Raw genomic sequence first — 19319 nt, 5'->3', positions numbered from 1 at the left:
CCATTCATTCCACCAAAATCTGTGCTGCAAAATCCAAAAATCACTCCTTCCCTTCTGAGTCCTGCCATGCACCCAACTGGTATTTTTTGGTCACATGTGAGGCATTGCCGTACTCGGGAGAAATTGGGGCACAGATTTTGGGGTGCTTTTTCTCCTTCATACCTTCTGAAAATGAAAAATTTTGAGCCAGAACTGCATTTTTGTGTAAAAAAATGTAATTTTTCATTTTTACTGCCCAGTTGTATCAAAATTGGTGAAACCCCTGGGGGTTTGAAATGTACACTATACCCCTAGATGAATTCCCTGAGGGGTGTAGTTTGCAAAATGGGGTCACTTGTGGGGGGGTTCCACTGTATTGGTGCTTGGGGGGTCTTGCTAATGCGACATAGCACCCACCAAAATTCCACCAGAATCTGAGCTGCAAAATCCAAAAATCACTCCTTCCCTTCTGAGTCCTGCCATGCACCCAACTGGTATTTTTTGGTCACATGTGAGGCATTGCCGTACTCGGGAGAAATTGGGGCACATATTTTGGGGTGCTTTTTCTCCTTCATACCTTCTGAAAATGAAAAATTTTGAGCCAGAACTGCATTTTTGTGTAAAAAAATGTAATTTTTCATTTTCACTGCCCACTTGTATCAAAATTGGTGAAACCCCTGGGGGTTTGAAATGTACACTATACCCCTAGATGAATTCCCTGAGGGGTGTACTTTGCAAAATGGGGTCACTTGTGGGGGGGTTCCTAACTTTTAGCATCTTATGCCTAGAAACCTACATGGTGCCTAAAAAATAATCTCATAAAAAGGAGGCTCCAAAATCAAGTAGGTGCTCCTTCTATTATGAAGCCTGTGGTTTGGTCAACGTGCACACTAGGGCCACATATAGGATATTTATGAAAACAAAAGAATTGGGGGAATCAATTTTTAGTCACATTTCTCTAGTAAAATGTACTGTGTTCCTTAGAAAAATGTATTCAAATTGCAAATCTGCAAAAAAAATGAAATTTTAAAATTTCACCTACACTTTGTTTTAATTCCTGTGAAACACCTAAAGGGTTAACAAACTTCCAAAATGCTGTTTTGAATACTGTGAGGGGTGCAGTTTTTGAAATGGTATCATTTATGGGGGTGTCTCACATACAAGTCCCTCAAAGTCACATCAGAACTGAACTGGTCCCTAAAAAAATCAGTGTTTGAAATTTTCTTGAAAATTTGAGAATTTGCTATTCATATTGTAAGCCTCCTAGTGTCCAAAAAAATTAAAAGGAAGTTGAAATAATGATGTCAACATAAAGTAGACATATGGTCTATGTTAGTTATTAACTATTTTGAGTGGTATGATTATTTGTCTCACAAGCAGAAAATTTAACATTTTGCAAATTGCTAAATTTTCCATTTTTTTACGACATTTTGGTATTTTTCACAAAAAAACACAGACTGTATCGACCCAAATTTACCACTAATTTGAAGTACAATGTGTCACGAAAAAACAATCTAAAAATCACTGGGATAAGTAAAAGCAAAAAAAAGTTATCCCCACTTAAGTGAGACATGTCAGATTTGAAAAAAAGGGCTCTGTCAGGAACGCAAAAACTGGCTCTGTCAGGAAGGGGTTAATAATGTTTGGTGCAGCAATTGGCTGTTCTATTTATAATGAACGTGTATATTCTTTTGTAATACAAGGGTATATTTACTAAGCAATGGATTTGACGACGCTTTGATTTTTGATGATCTCCCCTGCCTGATTTAAAAGGGCAATAGTATTTAATATTTGCCTGTACTATCATTGCCATTTTAAATATGGCAGGAAAAATCTTCAAAAATTCTAAGTTTTGACAATCAATTGCTTATTAAATATAACCTATAGTTTGGTTTGCAGGTTATACCTTCTCAAAATATGAACAATTATGTATTATAGCTTTAAACAGTATTTAAACAGTATACATGTAAGCACAGCCCCCTTCTTCAGCTGCGCTATACTCTACAGCTCTACATACAGTATGGTGTCTCCTGGTCCTTTCCGGCCCTGTGGGGATTTTGAGAAGCACTGCAGCAAATCATCCTGCATGCAACGCTGACCTCTGGGAAGATAACAAATTGAGGTGAGCCAGCTAGAGCAATAGAACATTAGCGACAGACAGAGCATGCTCAGAACTGAAAAGGGGGAGAGCAGCAAATGACAGCTCAGTCTTCAGATGGTGCACAGAAAACAGGTATTATCACATGAATGAAACAGGCTTGCTGACATTTGTTTATTATTCACCAGGCATCCATGAGATCCCTCTACATCCATTTTTACTTTGCAGACGGGAAGACGAGGGAACTCCAAATAACAATGTCTTTTGTTTTCCCAAATCTATTCTTAGCAATGTGAGCTATCTGCTGTATGCTTCGACTGAAGTGGTGATCTCCAGTTCTCAGCAGCCTCAGAATCACAAGCCTGCAGCTGAACCGGAATCATAGACAGCATGTTCGTATGGTGAGTGTTAATGATGGCTTTTAATCATTGTAATATGACTCATAATTTCATTTAACCAAATCATAGAAAACCTTATTGGTATATATATTTTAATGATGCCTCATCGTGTACTGCATCTTCCTTTATGTTTCTTTAGAAAGCATAATAATGATTTACCAAACAGATAAGCTGATCATTTATCTTATCATCTGTGATTTATCATTTGCTTGTTCTGTTATACTTAATATTATTATTAATAATAATTACTGCAACTCCTTTATTAGGGAGTGGATATGTTTAAAGTGAGCACTGAATGCATACTGTATGAAGCCCCTCTATCGCATAGTGTTAGATGTAACACACTGTACTGTGGCAGGCCTCCAAGATAGGGAAAAAGCTTATCAATATCCTTATCAAGGACTGCTAATAGGGAATCATATTATGCAGCACTCTGAACACTGCACAGACAAACATGTGTTTGATAATAATTGTGTCTGTGCACCTGTAGAAGGGTTGTATTTATGTGAAAGGTTTGCGAAATCGTTTCAGAATTGCAGCCTTGGGGAAAAGTCAATTAGCACCAAAGGGAGTGAGTTGTCATTGCAACAGTTTGAAAACGCTAGGAATAGCACCTTGTGTTGCCTGTCTCCACCAGATTCACAGTTTCTTTGTACGCAGCCCCATGTAACTGTGAGCAAAAGTCTGCCAGTCCAGAGTTAGGGCATATGGGGACATATAGCCAACTTAAACCCCTTTCACACCAGAAGCAAATTACCGGGTTAAAGATTTTCAACCCGGAAATTTGCTGAAAACCCTGTTTTTTTTGGTGTGAAAGGGTCAACACGGGTCTTAAATCCCGGCACTCCGACTCTGCTCTTGACCAGGAGTGCCGGGAATTAAGACCTGTGTTGACCCTTTCACACCACAGAAAAACCTGGGTTTTTCAGCAAATTCCCGAGTTGAAAAGCTTTAACCCGGTAATTTGCGGGTGGTGTGAATTGGGGTCAGGCTACACATGGCAAAATGACCCGGCACTGAAAAAAGCCAGGTAATTGCCGGGTGGCTGGTGTGAAAGGGGTATTACTCAGACTCCTGTGGCTAATCTAATTGGAATGACCGTGATGTAGAAAATACTGAATGCTAAGATCTTTAAATGGAACTCAATTTTAATTAAGAAAATATGTTGATACATTTATAGGCAATTATGAACAAAACACTAAATTAGTTGTAGTGTTTTACAACATGTGTATGCACACTCATACACATTTTCCACTGCCCAAATAACTTGGTTTATTTCTGGGTCTACTCAGGTTGGATCACAGTGGAAACGGTTCCCAAATAAATTAACTGGGTCAATTAAACTGGCAATCGTACCCAGCTCTTAAGCTGGGTTAAATCCGAGTTGAACCAGGGATAAATGTCCGTGGAAATGGACGCTACCCAGGTTAAGTGACTCGGGTAATGCTTCTACACAGTGATTGGAGTTTTTGAGGCGTTAGCAGATGATGCGATCTGTTATTGCCCTGCAGAGAAAGCACATGAAGCATATTGAGAACAAAGTTTTGGCACAAGTTCGAGATGTTGTATTCCAGATGACAGATTTTGCTGCTAGCTGGACACAAGGGTGGCAGCATAAGAATGCCACTTTACATTGGCACATGAATTACACTGCCGTCATTCATTTCCCTCACTAAGTACCCCCTCTCCTCTTCCCCCATTAAGCAGAGACAGGGCCAGTGGTAGGGTTTTTGGAACCCACTGCAAACTATAATGCCTTCTGTTAGAATTACTGTGCAGCGCCAAGGTGGAGGTTGAACTAGTTCTACCTCCTCAACTCAGTTCAACCCCGCCCCTCCCCCCACTTCAACCCCTGCATAGTATTTGTTAATGTCTTAATGCTTTCCAGCTAGTTGCTACAAGAAAATAATGGCTTCACATTGCTGTGATGAATTATTCAGTAAACCCTAGTTCCTGTTACTTGATATAGCTTGTGGTCTTTCTTCTTCTTTGAGATTTCTTTTAATGAAATGAGCTGATCTTTCAATGTTTTTTACTTTTTTCATTATGTTTCTTTTGGGCAAATAGCAAATACTGAACTTTTTTTTTTAAATTCAATGATTTTTATTGACATTTTTGAGATATAACAAGCATATTCCCCCCCCCCCCCCCCCCCATACGTGGACAATAAATGTAACAAGCACAAACATCAGATCCCGCATAGTTGGTAAATCGACATCCATAGGGTATACATACAGTAAAATACAGTCGATATGATAATAGCAACGAGAGACCATACGGAGACATGAAAAAAAGTTTTGCATTACAGGATATGTGAACTGCCAACGCCCAAAGGCGCCATCTGGACTGGTGGCAGCAGGGGCGATATAACCCATAGAGATATATGATAAAATGTCTCACTAAAATGCGACATATTCTAAAAACATGGTAAAGACAATCTAAAAAAGATTGTTGCACGATCCGATGTCCAAGTGAACAGGGAATATAAGGAATAAAAAAAAAAACTTAATTACCACTAACTAGAGTACTTCCTACACTTCCCAAAGCAACCCCCCCCCCCCAAAAGGACCCAAAACAATGGGCCTTATTCTGATCGGTGCAGCCGGATCCGAATATGCGGCCAGGACCGTGCGTGCGAAACCCCGCCTTCCATACGGATCGCCACTTCCGTCCGTACGCGGTAAGAAGCTGGCCGAACGGACCGCACATGTATTTTTCATGGAATACGCCTCCTCTATCTCAGGGAACCTCCCCCATCATTCGATGGTCGCACCAGCTCCCGCAACCTCAGACCACACAGACATTTTTCCGTGCAAAAGCAGGGATCTGGGCGGGCAGCTGACATCCGGCGATGTCATATGTCCGCCCCCTACGATGTCATATGTCTGCCCATGAAACGCGGGGCGTATGTATATGGTAATGAGCCCAAATAGCCCTTCACGCCCCTCTCCACCCCCTGTTCGGAGTGTTCACATTTCATGCTGGATTTTGCCGTACGCCCCGCTCGCACATGCGCAGAGACGCCTCTGCACATGCGCAGACACAAAACATCGGTGGCACAAACGCACGCGGATATTACCGCACCAACCAGAATAAGGGCCAATATGTGTGTGCGTATATATTTATTATTATTATTATTTATATACATTTGGTCTATCTATAATACTTTAACTGACTCGGTGTATACTGGGTCACCTAAGTGTCCATCTCCGTGCTTTGCTCTGCCCCTCTGGAAACCCACTTCTGAAAATCCTGCGTTTGCCCCTGACGGGGGCAGTTACGTAGTCAGCGTAGTGTCCCTGTCAGAATCAGCGTAGTGTTCCCACGGCCAGCGTAGTTAGCATAGTCAGCGTCCCTGTCAGTATCAGCGTCATGTTCCCGCAGCCAGTGTAGTCAGTACGTTCGTGGCTAGCCGGAGCTTACGTAGTTAGCGTCGTCAGTCAGCGTTACGGTTATAAATTCTTTATGTCAGTAAAATCCATTTGACTGTTAACACGTGTCATCACTATTAATTCAGATGGATAACATGACAGGTGTGAATGTGTTCCTGAAACACCCCCACTATCCCCGCCAGCCCAAAGTGTGGCGAGCATAGAGACCTCTGTGGTACGCGTTCTCCCGACCTGTTCATACCTCCACTATCCACGTCGGCGTGGAGTTGATTTATAAAGTGTGGCGAGCGCAGCGAGCCACCGTGCCAGAAGTGTGGCAAGCGCAGCGAGCCCCATGAGGATACGCTTAAAATTAACCTGAAGCGTGGCGAGCGCAGCGAGCCCCGTGAGGGGTCGCGCATTACTTGACTTGTATTCCGCGCCCCCTCGCAGGGCTCGAAGCTTTTACCACGCTTTGCGATCGACACACTAAAAATCAACTCCACGCCGACGTGGATACTGGTGGTATTAACAGGTCGGAAAGATGCGTACCGCGTCCCCTCGCGGGGCTCGCTGCGCTCACCACGTTTTGGGCTGGCGTGGATAGCGGGGGTTTGAAATGGAGGCATTTGCCAGTATGTAACATGGAGCACTGGCAAATGCGCCCTTTATTGTGCATGAGACGCACTTTCGCCCGCGCCACCCTTTGTACATGAGACGCACGTGTTACTGAACCCCTAACCCTGACTGTCTCCCTGAAGCAGACATGGGCAGGATTGCCATACCCTGCCGCAAGAATTACTGCTACGCACAAGCATATGAGACGCCCGCATGATCGCCTCTCTGCCGGCGTCCACCAATGTAGAGGATCTGGCGGTTACCGTTGCTGTGTGAGAGGCGCTCACTAGGCTTGCCGGGGACAGAGCTGCAGCTCGCGGGGACAGTATGATGACTATGCTGCCTGAAGGGGACACTAGGCAGGGCTGCTGTGGGGACACTACACTGACTACGCTAGGCAGCCATTGGGCTACACTGACAACGTAGCTTAGCCTATGCTGAAACGTAGGGTACATAGGGGGAGGGGCCCTAAACTGCACACCCTGGACATATGAGGTGCTACCTGCTGAGACTTGTAGTGCAGCAAGCAGGAGGAGGAGTTTGCAGGTGCACACTAAATATATATGCTAGACCTTTTAATATCTTGCTATATTGCATTTGAGGTTATTAGCATAGTAATGGCCATTAGTATCGGCTTGTCCACCGCGTCCAGGTTACCTCAATAGGACAAGTCCCTAACACTACTCTGGGACAGGTCCAGGGCACAGGGCCCCCCAGGCCAGCCCAGCAGAACCACCCCATGGCATCACATTAGTGTGAAATTAAAGTGATAGTAAAAGGGATAGGGGAAATTATATGTGATAGGACTTACCTACAGTAGGTAAGAAGTAATAATAAATGTGAAGGGTGCTACATATATATTAAACAAACTAAAGGGGTGAAGGAAAGTATACGATATGATGCCATGGAGCAGCCCAGCAACAGCAGCCCAAAGAGCCCTGCGCCCCAAACACAGTCCCACAGACTAACACTCAGCATATATGTATAGTAGGACTTACCCTCATAGTGCCAAGCTGAGGTGTGCAGTCTTGAATGTTGGGACTCCAACCTAATTAAAATCAATTTGGGACAGGTGGGTGGGGTGCAAGTTAAGGAGGAAGGCGTCTCTAGTTCCTTCCAGTGTGTATGAATACACAATATATAGTACATAGGGGGAGGGGCCCTAAACTGCACACCCTGGACATATGAGGTGCTACCTGCTGAGACTTGTAGTGCAGCAAGCAGGAGGAGGAGTTTGCAGGTGCACACTAAATATATATGCTAGACCTTTTAATATCTTGCTATATTGCATTTGAGGTTATTAGCATAGTAATGGCCATTAGTATCGGCTTGTCCACCGCGTCCAGGTTACCTCAATAGGACAAGTCCCTAACACTACTCTGGGACAGGTCCAGGGCACAGGGCCCCCCAGGCCAGCCCAGCAGAACCACCCCATGGCATCACATTAGTGTGAAATTAAAGTGATAGTAAAAGGGATAGGGGAAATTATATGTGATAGGACTTACCTACAGTAGGTAAGAAGTAATAATAAATGTGAAGGGTGCTACATATATATTAAACAAACTAAAGGGGTGAAGGAAAGTATACGATATGATGCCATGGAGCAGCCCAGCAACAGCAGCCCAAAGAGCCCTGCGCCCCAAACACAGTCCCACAGACTAACACTCAGCATATATGTATAGTAGGACTTACCCTCATAGTGCCAAGCTGAGGTGTGCAGTCTTGAATGTTGGGACTCCAACCTAATTAAAATCAATTTGGGACAGGTGGGTGGGGTGCAAGTTAAGGAGGAAGGCGTCTCTAGTTCCTTCCAGTGTGTATGAATACACAATATATAGTACATAGGGGGAGGGGCCCTAAACTGCACACCCTGGACATATGAGGTGCTACCTGCTGAGACTTGTAGTGCAGCAAGCAGGAGGAGGAGTTTGCAGGTGCACACTAAATATATATGCTAGACCTTTTAATATCTTGCTATATTGCATTTGAGGTTATTAGCATAGTAATGGCCATTAGTATCGGCTTGTCCACCGCGTCCAGGTTACCTCAATAGGACAAGTCCCTAACACTACTCTGGGACAGGTCCAGGGCACAGGGCCCCCCAGGCCAGCCCAGCAGAACCACCCCATGGCATCACATTAGTGTGAAATTAAAGTGATAGTAAAAGGGATAGGGGAAATTATATGTGATAGGACTTACCTACAGTAGGTAAGAAGTAATAATAAATGTGAAGGGTGCTACATATATATTAAACAAACTAAAGGGGTGAAGGAAAGTATACGATATGATGCCATGGAGCAGCCCAGCAACAGCAGCCCAAAGAGCCCTGCGCCCCAAACACAGTCCCACAGACTAACACTCAGCATATATGTATAGTAGGACTTACCCTCATAGTGCCAAGCTGAGGTGTGCAGTCTTGAATGTTGGGACTCCAACCTAATTAAAATCAATTTGGGACAGGTGGGTGGGGTGCAAGTTAAGGAGGAAGGCGTCTCTAGTTCCTTCCAGTGTGTATGAATACACAATATATAGTACATAGGGGGAGGGGCCCTAAACTGCACACCCTGGACATATGAGGTGCTACCTGCTGAGACTTGTAGTGCAGCAAGCAGGAGGAGGAGTTTGCAGGTGCACACTAAATATATATGCTAGACCTTTTAATATCTTGCTATATTGCATTTGAGGTTATTAGCATAGTAATGGCCATTAGTATCGGCTTGTCCACCGCGTCCAGGTTACCTCAATAGGACAAGTCCCTAACACTACTCTGGGACAGGTCCAGGGCACAGGGCCCCCCAGGCCAGCCCAGCAGAACCACCCCATGGCATCACATTAGTGTGAAATTAAAGTGATAGTAAAAGGGATAGGGGAAATTATATGTGATAGGACTTACCTACAGTAGGTAAGAAGTAATAATAAATGTGAAGGGTGCTACATATATATTAAACAAACTAAAGGGGTGAAGGAAAGTATACGATATGATGCCATGGAGCAGCCCAGCAACAGCAGCCCAAAGAGCCCTGCGCCCCAAACACAGTCCCACAGACTAACACTCAGCATATATGTATAGTAGGACTTACCCTCATAGTGCCAAGCTGAGGTGTGCAGTCTTGAATGTTGGGACTCCAACCTAATTAACCCCTTCCTGACAGAGCCAGTTTTTGCGTTCCTGACAGAGCCCTTTTTTTCAAATCTGACATGTCTCACTTAAGTGGGTATAACTTTTTTTTGCTTTTACTTATCCCAGTGATTTTGAGATTGTTTTCTCGTGACACATTGTACTTCAAATTAGTGGTAAATTTGGGTCGATACAGTCTGTGTTTTTTTGTGAAAAATACCAAAATATCGTGAAAAAATGGAAAATTTAGCGATTTGCAAAATGTTAAATTTTCTGCTTGTGAGACAAATAATCTTACCACTCAAAATAGTGAATAACTAACATAGGCCATATGTCTACTTTATGTTGACATCATTATTTCAACTTCCTTTTAATTTTTTGGGACACTAGGAGGCTTACAATATGAATAGCAAATTCTTAAATTTTCAAGAAAATTTCAAACACTGATTTTTTTAGGGACCAGTTCAGTTCTGATGTAACTTTGAGGGACTTGTATGTGAGACACCCCCATAAATGATGCCATTTCAAAAACTGCACCCCTCACAGTATTCAAAACAGCATTTTGGAAGTTTGTTAACCCTTTAGGTGTTTCACAGGAATTAAAACAAAGTGCAGGTGAAATTTCAAAATTTCTTTTTTTTTGCAGATTTGCAATTTTAATACATTTTTATAAGGAACACAGTACATTTTACTAGAGAAATGTGACTAAAAATTGATTCCCCCAATTCTTTTGTTTTCATAAATATCCTATATGTGGCCCTAGTGTGCACGGTGACCAAACCACAGGCTTCATAATAGAAGGAGCACCTACTTGATTTTGGAGCCTCCTTTTTATGAGATTATTTTTTAGGCACCATGTAGGTTTCAAGGCACCATAAGATGCTAAAAGTTAGGAACCCCCCCACAAGTGACCCCATTTTGCAAACTACACCCCTCAGGGAATTCATCTAGGGGTATAGTGTACATTTCAAACCCCCAGGGGTTTCACCAATTGTGGTACAACTGGGCAGTGAAAATGAAAAAATTTTTTTTTTACACAAAAATGCAGTTCTGGCTCCAAATTTGTCATTTTCAGAAGGTATGAAGGAGACAAAGCACCCCAAAATCTGTGCCCCAATTTCTCCCGAGTACGGCAATGCCTCACATGTGACCAAAAAATACCAGTTGGGTGCATGGCAGGACTCAGAAGGGAAGGAGTGATTTTTGGATTTTGCAGCTCAGATTCTGGTGGAATTTTGGTGGGTGCTATGTCGCATTAGCAAGACCCCCCAAGCACCAATACAGTGGAACCCCCCCACAAGTCACCCCATTTTGAAAACTACACCCCTCAGGGAATTCATCTAGGGGTATAGTGTACATTTCAAACCCCCAGGGGTTTCACCAATTTTGATACAAGTGGGCAGTGAAAATGAAAAATTACATTTTTTTACACAAAAATGCAGTTCTGGCTCAAAATTTTTCATTTTCAGAAGGTATGAAGGAGAAAAAGCACCCCAAAATCTGTGCCCCAATTTCTCCCGAGTACGGCAATGCCTCACATGTGACCAAAAAATACCAGTTGGGTGCATGGCAGGACTCAGAAGGGAAGGAGTGATTTTTGGATTTTGCAGCACAGATTCTGGTGGAATGAATGGTGGGTGCTATGTTGCACCAATACAGTGGAACCCCCCCACAAGTCACCCCATTTTGCAAAGTACACCCCTCAGGGAATTCATCTAGGGGTATAGTGTACATTTCAAACCCCCAGGGGTTTCACCAATTTTGATACAAGTGGGCAGTGAAAATGAAAAATTACATTTTTTTACACAAAAATGCAGTTCTGGCTCAAAATTTTTCATTTTCAGAAGGTATGAAGGAGAAAAAGCACCCCAAAATATGTGCCCCAATTTCTCCCGAGTACGGCAATGCCTCACATGTGACCAAAAAATACCAGTTGGGTGCATGGCAGGACTCAAAAGGGAAGGAGTGATTTTTGGATTTTGCAGCTCAGATTCTGGTGGAATTTTGGTGGGTGCTATGTCGCATTAGCAAGACCCCCCAAGCACCAATACAGTGGAACCCCCCCACAAGTCACCCCATTTTGAAAACTACACCCCTCAGGGAATTCATCTAGGGGTATAGTGTACATTTCAAACCCCCAGGGGTTTCACCAATTTTGATACAAGTGGGCAGTGAACATGAAAAATTACATTTTTTACACAAAAATGCAGTTCTGGCTCAAAATTTTTCATTTTCAGAAGGTATGAAGGAGAAAAAGCACCCCAAAATCTGTGCCCCAATTTCTCCCGAGTACGGCAATGCCTCACATGTGACCAAAAAATACCAGTTGGGTGCATGGCAGGACTCAAAAGGGAAGGAGTGATTTTTGGATTTTGCAGCTCAGATTCTGGTGGAATTTTGGTGGGTGCTATGTCGCATTAGCAAGACCCCCCAAGCACCAATACAGTGGAACCCCCCCACAAGTCACCCCATTTTGAAAACTACACCCCTCAGGGAATTCATCTAGGGGTATAGTGTACATTTCAAACCCCCAGGGGTTTCACCAATTTTGATACAAGTGGGCAGTGAAAATGAAAAATTACATTTTTTTACACAAAAATGCAGTTCTGGCTCAAAATTTTTCATTTTCAGAAGGTATGAAGGAGAAAAAGCACCCCAAAATATGTGCCCCAATTTCTCCCGAGTACGGCAATGCCTCACATGTGACCAAAAAATACCAGTTGGGTGCATGGCAGGACTCAGAACGGAAGGAGTGATTTTTGGATTTTGCGGCTCAGATTCTGGTGGAATTTTGGTGGGTGCTATGTCGCATTAGCAAGACCCCCCAAGCACCAATACAGTGGAACCCCCCCACAAGTCACCCCATTTTGAAAACTACACCCCTCAGGGAATTCATCTAGGGGTATAGTGTACATTTCAAACCCCCAGGGGTTTCACCAATTTTGATACAAGTGGGCAGTGAACATGAAAAATTACATTTTTTACACAAAAATGCAGTTCTGGCTCAAAATTTTTCATTTTCAGAAGGTATGAAGGAGAAAAAGCACCCCAAAATATGTGCCCCAATTTCTCCCGAGTACGGCAATGCCTCACATGTGACCAAAAAATACCAGTTGGGTGCATGGCAGGACTCAAAAGGGAAGGAGTGATTTTTGGATTTTGCAGCTCAGATTCTGGTGGAATTTTGGTGGGTGCTATGTCGCATTAGCAAGACCCCCCAAGCACCAATACAGTGGAACCCCCCCACAAGTGACCCCATTTTGCAAACTACACCCCTCAGGGAATTCATCTAGGGGTATAGTGTACATTTCAAACCCCCAGGGGTTTCACCAATTTTGATACAAGTGGGCAGTGAAAATGAAAAATTACATTTTTTTACACAAAAATGCAGTTCTGGCTCAAAATTTTTCATTTTCAGAAGGTATGAAGGAGAAAAAGCACCCCAAAATCTGTGCCCCAATTTCTCCCGAGTACGGCAATGCCTCACATGTGACCAAAAAATACCAGTTGGGTGCATGGCAGGACTCAGAAGGGAAGGAGTGATTTTTGGATTTTGCAGCACATATTCTGGTGGAATGAATGGTGGGTGCTATGTTGCACCAATACAGTGGAACCCCCCCACAAGTCACCCCATTTTGCAAACTACACCCCTCAGGGAATTAATCTAGGGGTATAGTGTACATTTAAAACCCCCAGGGGTTTCACCAATTTTGATACAAGTGGGCAGTGAACATGAAAAATTACATTTTTTTACACAAAAATGCAGTTCTGGCTCAAAATTTTTCATTTTCAGAAGGAATGAAGGAGACAAAGCACCCCAAAATCTGTGCCCCAATTTCTCCCGAGTACGGCAATGCCTCATGTGTGACCAAAAAGTGGCAGGACTCAGAAGGGAAGGAGTGATATTTGGATTTTGCAGCACAAATTCTGGTGGAATGATGGTGGGTGCTATGTCGCATTAGCAAGACCCCCAAAGCACCAATACAGTGGAACCCCCCCACAAGTGACCCCATTTTGCAAACTACACCCCTCAGGGAATTCATCTAGGGGTATAGTGTACATTTCAAACCCCCAGGGGTTTCACCAATTTTGATACAAGTGGGCAGTGAACATGAAAAATTACATTTTTTTACACAAAAATGCAGTTCTGGCTCAAAATTTTTCATTTTCACAAGGAATGAAGGAGACAAAGCACCCCAAAATATGTGCCCCAATTTCTCCCGAGTACGGCAATGCCTCACATGTGACCAAAAAATACCAGTTGGGTGCATGGCAGGACTCAGAAGGGAAGGAGTGATTTTTGGATTTTGCGGCTCAGATTCTGGTGGAATGAATGGTGGGTGCTATGTGGCATTAGCAAGACCCCCGAAGCACGGTGAAATTATGAACCTAATATTCCATAGATGTGTGGTATATTTTAAAACACTCCTTTATACATAGGCCGGGTTTGTCGGGGCAAGTGTCACACTGGAAAATAGTTTGCTTTCTTATTCCCTTTTTATAGCAAACTTTGCACCTTTTTTGTGTCCTGCCCTTTTTTCCAGTGGAGGGGATTTCATCAGGAAAATGCTGCCCTGGTACAATACGGGGGCCAGTACTAGAAGTACTGGGGCCCTCTGCCTGCTGGTTCCCAAATATTAGGCCCTTTATGACTTCCTCTTGAAAGTGCATAAATGTCCCCCTCTGGCCGGTAGAACGGAATAGCACGTAAGCGTTATACAGTGCCATCTGGATGATATACACGGCCACCTTCTTGTACCAGATTTTTGTTTTCCGCAGGGCACTGTACGGCTTCAGTACCTGATCTGAAAGATCCACTCCGCCCATGTACCTATTGTAATCCAGGATACAATTAGGTTTGGAGGTGTGGGTACTGGTACCTCGTACAGGGACGGAGGTGGTACTGTCTCCGTGAATTGTTGTCAGTATAAGGACATCCCTCTTGTCCTTATATTTGACCAACAACATATTTTCGGTGCATATTCCCCTGCTTTCACCCCTTCTCATTACTTGGGCAATGTGCGTTTTTGGGAGGCCTCTTTGGTTCTTGCGCACAGTACCGCAAGCTGCTGTACCTCTTGAACCAAGGGCCTTAAACAGGGGGATGCTGGTGTAAAAGTTATCCACATAGAGGTGATAACCTTTATCCAGGAAGGGGTGCACTAAATCCCAGACAATTTTCCCACTAACACCTATGAGGGAGGGGGGGCATTCTGGCGGTTCAATTCTTGAATCCTTCCCTTCATAAACCCTAAACCTGTGGGTGTACCCTGAGGTGCTTTCACACAGTTTGTACATTTTTATGCCATACCTTGCCCTCTTACTGGGAAGGTACTGGCGGAATTTAACCCTTCCTTTAAAATGTATAAGGGACTCGTCGATACAAATAAATTTTTCAGGGATGTACACCTCTTCAAATTTGGCACTGAAATGATCAATGACCGGCCTGACTTTGAATAGCCGGTCAAAGGTGGGATCATCTCTGGGTGGGCACTGTGCATTATCGGTGTAATGTATAAATTTAAGAATTGTCTCAAATCGAGTCCGGGGCATGGCCATACGGTAAAATGGAGTACTGTACAGAACATCTGTACTCCAATATTGCCTAATTTCTGGCTTTTTTACTATGCCCATATGAAACACCAGACCCCAAAACGTCATCATCTCTACTGCATCTACAGGGGTCCACCTAGCAAATGATGACGTGGGGTTTTGAGCAATAAACTGCTGGGCATATAAATTAGTTTGGTCCACCATTAAATTTATAAAATCATCAGAGAAAAATAATTTGAAAAAGTCAATTTCTCTGAGACCTGTGGAATCAAATTGGATTCCTGGCATGGCCAAAAACTCAGGAACCTGGGGCTCAAAATTGTCTGGTGGTGGGGTCCATACGAGATCAATTATTGGGGGGGGGGGTCTCAGCTGCTCTACGGGGGCGTCTTTGAGGGGGTCCCTCATCACCAGAGGAGGAAGAGGAGCTTAAGGCGAATCCTTCAAATTCCCCGCTTGCATCACTGGCTGTGTCAGAGTCAGAAGCAAGCAGGGCATATGCCTCCTCCGCTGAATACATTCTCCTGGATGACTGGGAGGACATTTGGGAGGACATTTGGGAGGACATTTGGGATGCCATTTTTATTTTTGTGTTACTGGTAGTGAAATGTTTCAACACGTGTATAGTGTAGGGGGGGGTACAAACTTTATTTCAATCCGGGGGGTATGTAGTGTGTAGTGTGTATGTGGTGCAGAAAAAAAAAAAATACTTTATACCAATAAAAAAAAAAAAAATGAAGGGGTTAAAAATAAAAAATTTAAGGGGTTAAAAAAAAAAAAAGGTCCTGCGCCAAAAATTGAGCACAGATGTTGGTCAGTAACGTCTGTCACTGAACAGCGCTCAAAGGCAACAGGAATTTGATCAAAAAAAAAAAAATATAGATCAACCCTGTACCGAAAAAGATGATCAGTGATGTACGTCACTGATCAGCGCACAGCGGCCACAGGACACCCACAAAATCACAGTGTGTGTAAAAAAAAAATTAAAAAAAGACCCCACAGCACACACACAAAAAAAAAAAAGGTGATCAGTGATGCGACACTGATTACCAGTGAGGTGCAGCAGGTGCACAACCTTTGGTGCAACTGACAGGTATATATAAAAAAAAAAAAACCTCTGTACCCCCAAAAAAGTTGCTGATCACCTCAGATATAGTGATCAGCACAAAAGGCGGGGGCAGCAGACAAAAAATTTAGCACTCTCTATCACTCTCTGTCACTATCTCTCTCTATCTCTCTATCTCTCACTATCTATCACTCTATGACACTGCAGCAGCAGCACTGACAGGTATATCTATATATAAAAAAAAACCTGCGCCCCCAAAAAGTTGCTGATCAGTTAATTTATACTGATCAGCACAAAAGGAGGGGGCAGCAGTCAGTTATATCAAAAATATATAGCACAATCTGTCACTATCTCTCTCTATATCTCTCTCTCTATCTCTCTATAACTATCACACTGCAGCAGCACAAAATATAGCACTCTGTCACTAGGCCTCTCTATCTATCTCTCTCTCTCTATCTCTCTCTATCTATAACTATATCACACTGCAGCAGCACAAAATATAGCACTCTCTGACACTATCTCTCTCTATCTCTCTCTATCTCTCTATAACTATCACACTGCAGCAGCACAAAATATAGCACTCTGTCACTAGGCCTCTCTATCTATCTCTCTCTCTCTATCTCTCTCTATCTCTCTATCTATCTCTCTATCTAGCTAGTACACTGCAGCAGCACAATTTCACAGGAAGGCACAAGTAGCAACAGGATCCAGGAAGCAGTGATGAAGCAGCGATCAGCACTCTCTGACACTATCTCTCTCTCTATCTCTCTCTATCTCTCTCTATCTCTCTCTATCTCTCTATCTCTCTATCTCTCTATCTATCTCTCTATCTCTCTATCTATCTAGCTAGTACACTGCAGCAGCACAATTTCACAGGAAGGCACAAGTAGTAACAGGATCCAGGAAGCAGTGATGAAGCAGCGATCAGGTAAGTATGGAGCAAGCTATGGAGCAAGGTTCTGGTCAGTATGGCGGCAGGGAGGTACGGTGACCGCACTGCACGCTATTCCAGACCGGAATGGCGTCTGCAGTGCAGTCACCGTTAGTTTAAATCCCCCTCCTTGGCTGTGATTGGTCCGTCGGTCCGACGAACCAATCACGGCCTTTGGGGGCGGGCGGGGTGCGGTGGGGTGACACCAGTGTCACCCTCACACCCCGCGGTGATTGGTGCTGTACTTTACAGCACCAATCACCTCTGATCCCGTGTCACCGGCGAACGTTATTCGCCGGTGACACAGGAAAACGCTGTAATTGGCTGTTCACACTGAACAGCCAATCACAGCGATCGCCGACGGGGGGGCGGCATCGCAGCCCCCCCTGGGCATGCACGGACATGTCTGCTGTCAGGGACAGCAGACATGTTGAAACTGTCACCGCGTCTATAGACGCGGTGACAGTTAAATGCCATGACGTACATTTACGCCATGTGTCGGGAAGTACTTCCCGACCATGACGTAAATGTACGTCAAATGTCGGGAAGGGGTTAAAATCAATTTGGGACAGGTGGGTGGGGTGCAAGTTAAGGAGGAAGGCGTCTCTAGTTCCTTCCAGTGTGTATGAATACACAATATATAGTACATAGGGGGAGGGGCCCTAAACTGCACACCCTGGACATATGAGGTGCTACCTGCTGAGACTTGTAGTGCAGCAAGCAGGAGGAGGAGTTTGCAGGTGCACACTAAATATATATGCTAGACCTTTTAATATCTTGCTATATTGCATTTGAGGTTATTAGCATAGTAATGGCCATTAGTATCGGCTTGTCCACCGCGTCCAGGTTACCTCAATAGGACAAGTCCCTAACACTACTCTGGGACAGGTCCAGGGCACAGGGCCCCCCAGGCCAGCCCAGCAGAACCACCCCATGGCATCACATTAGTGTGAAATTAAAGTGATAGTAAAAGGGATAGGGGAAATTATATGTGATAGGACTTACCTACAGTAGGTAAGAAGTAATAATAAATGTGAAGGGTGCTACATATATATTAAACAAACTAAAGGGGTGAAGGAAAGTATACGATATGATGCCATGGAGCAGCCCAGCAACAGCAGCCCAAAGAGCCCTGCGCCCCAAACACAGTCCCACAGACTAACACTCAGCATATATGTATAGTAGGACTTACCCTCATAGTGCCAAGCTGAGGTGTGCAGTCTTGAATGTTGGGACTCCAACCTAATTAAAATCAATTTGGGACAGGTGGGTGGGGTGCAAGTTAAGGAGGAAGGCGTCTCTAGTTCCTTCCAGTGTGTATGAATACACAATATATAGTACATAGGGGGAGGGGCCCTAAACTGCACACCCTGGACATATGAGGTGCTACCTGCTGAGACTTGTAGTGCAGCAAGCAGGAGGAGGAGTTTGCAGGTGCACACTAAATATATATGCTAGACCTTTTAATATCTTGCTATATTGCATTTGAGGTTATTAGCATAGTAATGGCCATTAGTATCGGCTTGTCCACCGCGTCCAGGTTACCTCAATAGGACAAGTCCCTAACACTACTCTGGGACAGGTCCAGGGCACAGGGCCCCCCAGGCCAGCCCAGCAGAACCACCCCATGGCATCACATTAGTGTGAAATTAAAGTGATAGTAAAAGGGATAGGGGAAATTATATGTGATAGGACTTACCTACAGTAGGTAAGAAGTAATAATAAATGTGAAGGGTGCTACATATATATTAAACAAACTAAAGGGGTGAAGGAAAGTATACGATATGATGCCATGGAGCAGCCCAGCAACAGCAGCCCAAAGAGCCCTGCGCCCCAAACACAGTCCCACAGACTAACACTCAGCATATATGTATAGTAGGACTTACCCTCATAGTGCCAAGCTGAGGTGTGCAGTCTTGAATGTTGGGACTCCAACCTAATTAAAATCAATTTGGGACAGGTGGGTGGGGTGCAAGTTAAGGAGGAAGGCGTCTCTAGTTCCTTCCAGTGTGTATGAATACACAATATATAGTACATAGGGGGAGGGGCCCTAAACTGCACACCCTGGACATATGAGGTGCTACCTGCTGAGACTTGTAGTGCAGCAAGCAGGAGGAGGAGTTTGCAGGTGCACACTAAATATATATGCTAGACCTTTTAATATCTTGCTATATTGCATTTGAGGTT

General features: G+C 43.9%; 1 protein-coding gene across 2 annotated transcripts in view; it reads left to right on the top strand.

Annotated features, from left to right (window-relative positions):
• Positions 1-1980: 1980 nt before the first annotated feature.
• Positions 1981-19319, top strand: part of POMGNT2 (protein O-linked mannose N-acetylglucosaminyltransferase 2 (beta 1,4-)) — a 53182-nt gene continuing 35843 nt past the window's right edge. The window contains exons 1-2 of one of the 2 annotated variants that reach the window (XM_083188673.1): positions 1981-2212; positions 2366-2478. The gene's annotated coding sequence lies outside the window, so the exon portion shown is untranslated. The remainder of the gene's footprint in view (positions 2213-2365; positions 2479-19319) is intronic. The other variant, XM_083188674.1, reaches the window with a different exon arrangement.

The sequence above is a fragment of the Crinia signifera genome, chromosome 5 (assembly GCF_055691185.1).
Source record: "Crinia signifera chromosome 5, ASM5569118v1, whole genome shotgun sequence".
In the NCBI taxonomy this organism is placed as follows: Eukaryota; Metazoa; Chordata; class Amphibia; order Anura; family Myobatrachidae; genus Crinia; species Crinia signifera.
The sequence above is the reverse complement of the archived record's forward strand: the minus strand, read 5'-3'. Positions and strand labels throughout refer to the sequence as shown.